Source organism: Labeo rohita, chromosome 2, assembly GCF_022985175.1.
Source record: "Labeo rohita strain BAU-BD-2019 chromosome 2, IGBB_LRoh.1.0, whole genome shotgun sequence".
NCBI classification, from domain to species: domain Eukaryota; kingdom Metazoa; phylum Chordata; class Actinopteri; order Cypriniformes; family Cyprinidae; genus Labeo; species Labeo rohita.
In genome coordinates, this window is record NC_066870.1 from 4,299,125 (window position 1) to 4,305,124 (window position 6,000).

Below are 6,000 nucleotides of genomic sequence, written 5' to 3' on the forward strand. Positions count from 1 at the left end.
TAAAACATTAAATCTAGTAATTTTTAATTCCAGTTGTATTGCAAATACAACCTTTTGTTTCACAAACAGGCTATAACCTGAGAAACATCCTCTAAGATGTAGCAACCTCAGAATTATCTATATTTTTGCAGAGAAATATAAAAAACAGAACCTTGTACCATTAAAAATATTAAAAAATGCTACAAATAAAAATACCACGACTCCTCCATGATTATTTTTTCCATAGTACATGCATATAAAACCACTCAATCACTGACAAATGACAAACACGCTTTATAGTTCACCTACCTCTCCATAGTGTGATGGCAGATCTCTTCACTAAGTCTTTGTAGAATTAGCAGGAATTGGGAATGGGCCCACAACTTTTGATACTATCACACCAGTGAGAAGTAAAGACACACAATGGATCATTTTCCCTCAAAACCATTCACCACCAAGTACAGGCAGTGACACTCAGGAGCAACACCACAGGCCAATAGAGCCATTGTTCTCCCTTCTGTTTGTATGTCTCTTTCATTGTGGTTTCCGATGTGATTCAGTCAGAGAGCTCTCATCTCGGTTACATTTGTCAGCTCTTTCAATGAGTTTTTTATTTTTTATTTTTTGTCAAATTTATTGCTTGTTTACAATGATAAGAAATAGCATATAGTCTCATATTCTGGAAAAAAAAAGTTTCACAGCAGCATAAGAAACCTAAATCAGCTTCACTAACGCTAAACTTCCATATTTCTGCAAGCTGAAACATGAATAAGATTTGAGAACCGCAGCAGAGAAGAACAACGACTTACAATTAAGAATAGAGGTGTGTTCCTGACATACTATTGCTTGTCTTTAGAAGACTTGGAAAAGTTTATTATCACTTAAAAAATCTAAACAAGTCTATCCTGTTTTTCAAGATCAGGGGCGTCCAGGCCTGCCCCTGGAGAGCAAGAATGCTACAGAGTTGAACTCCAACCAGCTCCAACACACTTGCCTGGAAGTTTCTAATGAGTCTGAAGACCTTGATTACTTTGTTTCAGGTGTGTTTTATTAGGGTTCAAGTGGCCCTGCAGGAACAGGTTTGGACACCCCTTTTCTAGGTGGTAAAATATAAAATTGTTGCCCAGGCACTGGAGATACACAGTTTAAGATATCAAAGCTAAACAGTACAGTGTTTCAGTGACATTAGTTTGAAATGAAACTCTTCCATCATTGCTGATCAGTGTTGTGGAAAGTTAATTTTAAAAGTAATGCATTACAATATTGTGTTACTCTCTGAAAAAAATAACTAATTGTGTTACTGAGTTACTTACAGAGCATGCCACCAAATTAGACAAAGGTGCACCTTTAAAAATGCTAATTTATTGCACAATCAAATTAAATATTTTATGTCTGTTGCTTACAAAGTGAAAACAACTGGAATGTGTCAACTGCAGCATTAAATTAAGATCTACTCAAGTTGCGAAATATTTCTTCGTACACATTTTTACAGTGTTGTGCATTTTAACCAATCACACACGATTCTGTTAAGCAAAGGAATGCAATAGCCAATCAGAGGCATTAAGATGAGTCATCGCTGAAACTCAGTTTGGTTAAGTGCACACACTTGCTGACTGAACTTACATCATGGTTTGGTCAGTTACCTGGGTGCACAGCCATATCGGAGATACTTGGATGTAAACAACAGCATTGATTGTAAGGTTAATGTATTACTGAGTCGTATTACAGGCCGCATATCATTAACATATGACGTCACCAATACAAACCAACCAGATTTATAATATTATAAATATTATGATGTTTAAACGATTACATTTATTGATATAAATAAACAGTGGTGTAGTGGTGCCTGAAGAAGTGGGTATAGCCTACGCATAATTTATCCCCCGGAATAAATTATTCACTGATTTAAGAAATATCTGATCGTAAAATCCTGTTTCTTTTTATTTTTATAGTGTTGTTTTCGTTTTAATGTACTGACTCAAATTAGTAATCAATAATAATTATTATTGTACCAGTCTGCACGCCTCCCCTGACGTGCTCTCGCGTATGAACAGACACCATTTGGGGTGGAGTGGACAGAACTGGCATGGGCGCATCAGGCACAATCATCAAACATATTTCGAAGGAACCCGGCGCCACGGTCCTGACCTGGTGTTTTAGGGAATATTTGCATTTATTCACATGCGGTTAAAATAGCTAATCATGGTGGACTGTCATGATTTTGGCTAATGCAGGAAGTTGCAATTGTAAAATGCTGTCTGTAAGACGCACGTGAAAGCGTAACTTGATGTGCGACATTGCAGAAAATGTGCATTCACAAATGTAGTACATGTTGATCCAAATATGGAAAGCACTTTCAAACTTAGAGGATGAGTGCTGCGTAGTATGGGTGTTTCCTTTTGCCTGAACATCTATCAATTCATCTTTTAAGTGAGTGGCAGGGCAATCCGAAAGTAAATGCCTTCACTGTTGATACTGCGACTTTTCTTGCTTCGATGTATTCCTTTGTTGGCATTTTCCACATTTCGTTTTTCTACCTTAATAACAAATTTGTTCATCCTGATGCTTAATTTTACCGAACTAATGGCTGCTGGTGATGACTATTTGAAATGAATTCTGCCAAAGCGCACACTTGTATATGTTTGTTAAATGTGTAGGCCTACGTGAATACATAGCTCTGCTCATGTCTGAAAATAATATATGAAAAACAAAATTATTTCATATAAAAACATTATAGTTTATATTTCTTTAGTACATTTTTAAATTAATGTAAAAACAAAAATGAATTGTAAACTGTAATTTATTTTGTAATGTGTTCAGCAGGCCGCATTTGGATTCGTGGCGGGCCGTGGGTTGAGAACCACTGGTTTACCTGGTCTGTCTGATTAGTACAGCCCAAAACATGACAATATTTGACCATTTTCATAAACTGTAATTAGCAAAATATGCAAGTTTCGTTCGGTTTAGTGGCATTGTTTACGTTCAGTGCCGTCAATATGACCGATTGATGACACGTCGTGAAAAAAAAACACTCTATTCCAGACTCTTGCGAATTCTCTCATCATAAACAACAAAGCGCAGATGTACTTATAGTGTAAGTAAGAGTTCCATTTTACAGTGTAGATATCTAAAATGATTATAATGATAGTTTTATTTTTTTTGAGAGTTTTGAGAGCTTATTTAAACTTGTGATAGATCGAAGTTAGTGATCAATGTTCTTCGCTTAGTTACTGTAAATAATTTACTCGCTGTTTAATTAAGTGTTAATAGATTAGGCTGCTTTTAGCCTTAACGTGGACTTGGTTTACCCTCCAATTATAAGTTTCCATAAGTTACTTTTTATGGAAAGTAATGCATTATGATACCTTTGCGTTATTTTTTTTTTTTCGCTGATCTTGCTAACAAAACATAAATGAATAATAACACTCTTATTTAAGAAACACAAACGTGATGTTTAACTAAAGTAAAAAACTAAAGTAATTTTTGCTTATTCGTATGGTTAAATTGAACCATTAAAGGTCAGCAGTGAGATAAAATACATAAAGTGCATTTGATACATTTTTTTTTTTTTTTTAACAGATCAGATCAGAATTTACAGGAAGTCAGGTGAAGAGAGAGAGGGGGGAGGGGGTGGATCGGGAAAGGTCCTCGAGTTGAAATTTGTACACGGGACGCCCAGAGCGTAACGGCACTGTATGTCGGCGCACTGTCCCCAAGGCTATTGGCACCGACTTGAAACATGTAATTACTTCAGGTTTTTAGATTAGTCAGAGTTTGCATTTCACAGTTTTAACATTTAGTCTAGAATTACAGTAACTATCATGTTCACACAGCACACACAACCCCTCTGTGCTTACTCCTGATTTCTCGCAACATGGAAACAAAAGAGGTCTCAGTCAATAAATGGGAAAACAAAGTAACTTGCATTAGGTATTTGAAAAAGTATCTCAGATATTATGTTGTAAATTTAAAAGTAATGCATTACTTTACTAGTTACTTGAAAAATGTAGATATAGTCACTTGTAATGCGTTACCCTCAACACTGTTGCTGAGCATTGCCGGTCACCAGCATAAGGTATGTTTTGCACACTGGGACCAACTTGGGATGCTGATTTGCTTGTCCCCAACATGGTATGCTTGTATAACCAGGTTTCAAGACTTTTGGGGCCCTTAACATGCTCAAAAACTCTTGGAAATTTGCACAAGAGTCAGAGTTGTTGGGCGTTATGGCTGGGCAAAAACAATGCCATACGAGACAGCAGTTTCAGGACAGCAATGCTAGACAACCAGTCTCAGACTGGATGCTAGAGCAGAGCTGACGATTGCCCGACATTTCTTTACCACCACTAACCCTAACGTTAATGAGACTATAAACTCCACCCTAACTACAAGTCTGAGACTGTTAGCCTGGCCTTGACCTTGAGAACCTTGATAAAAGGAATAATTACTTTGAAATTTATTCACTTAGTACAAGCTTTTATCCAAAGCAATGTACGAGTGCTGCAAGCAGTGACAGCAGGCCCAAGCATTACAGCTCTTGTTCTCTGTTCATGACAATGTCTCTTTGCCCATTGTTTGGTAACAGACCTGCGCATTCTTACTGGGGAGGTTATTCCCTGGTGTATTTCAGGGTGGCGTAGTGAGACTTTAGTTTTGCAGTTGGTCCCCTCTTGAAAATCTTTGTTAGAGGAGTTCAATTTTTATATCCCTTCTAAGTCTGGCTTAGAGCCAAGAGTTTGCTGATCCCTGCACTGCATGTAAGGAAAACAATAGGGTCCATTTTTCAATGGTCTTTTAACAGAAAGAGTATGCTGGTAAACCAGCTTTATCAGAATTATACCAGAACTAAGCAATATAATTGATCTGGGTCTAACAAGAAATTCATGCTGGTTAATGTAGCATTTTTTTTTATTATTACTATTAATGTTATTACCGGGAAACTGCCTGCCTACATAAACTGACCCAGCACTAATGGCTCCTTCCTGTTTAACTGAAGCTTCATGCCTCCTAAACAAAATCTAATGTCTTCCACTTCCATGAAAGGCAGAAAGAATGTAAACACAACATATTCCTTATAAGAAAGATGCTCAGTATACTGCACTTGCATGTTAGGCCCAAATGAGAACTTTGAGTACTTTGGTTTTGTCATTTTATTAATCTTTAAAAAATTGCAACAGAAGACAGAAAGCAAACTAAAGTCAGATTCTGTACAGACACATACCTAAAAATCTTGGCTACAGATTATACTCTTACTTGACTCGGAATTAATCAGTTTTTAACATGGAAGGTAATTAACGAAAAAATATGAAAATTCTGTCATTATTTACTCACCTTCATGACATTCCAAACAATTTCTGGTGTATAATTTAACCGTTATTATGCCGTGTTGTTTTATGGGGGCTAAAACAGTTGAGCTCCGCTTGAGCTCACACATGTTTTGGCACAACATGAGGTTGAGTAAATATGTTAGAATTTTCATTTTGGTGTGAACTATCCCTAAAACGTTTGCTCCAAAAAGCAGAGCAAACTTTATCCCCTTTGCGTACTAGAGTCATAAATTACCTTTATAATCAGATTAATGTTCAACTTGTACAGCTGAAAAGCACATCAGATTCTTTATTTGCACCAGTGGTGTTCTAGGGTTATCTTTTTAATATAAAAAATAGTAAACCAAATGGAATTAAATTCACATTTTAAAAAATTCCTGGAGCGTTAGATGGAAAATCTTAAATCATACAGCTAAGATGTAGCATGGTCCATGTGACAACTAGTCCTATCTGTCCTATATTACATTTAACAATAATATATAAGAACTTGTAAATCTGATATATTGTTGAGTAAATGAAGTGAACAGAAATGTATGTTTTATTTTACCACTACATATACTATTTTCAGGCCTTCTAGACTTAACATTTATGTCAGAACTTTATGCTATAGAGTTCCTTGGTGCATCCTTAACTGAAGGGGTATAAGAGGATTTTTTTTTAGTTCTGTGTAGGCAATAAGGAACAACAAAAA

The 6,000-nt window shown here is 36.2% G+C and overlaps 1 protein-coding gene across 2 annotated transcripts in view; it reads right to left on the reverse strand.

Annotated features, from left to right (window-relative positions):
- The window catches only part of gjc2 (gap junction protein gamma 2), a 29,844-nt gene extending 29,464 nt beyond the window's left edge, over positions 1-380 (reverse strand). For both annotated transcript variants that reach the window (XM_051095685.1, XM_051095694.1), the window contains exon 1: positions 289-380. The gene's annotated coding sequence lies outside the window, so the exon portion shown is untranslated. The remainder of the gene's footprint in view (positions 1-288) is intronic.
- Between the last annotated feature and the right edge of the window lie 5,620 nt (positions 381-6,000).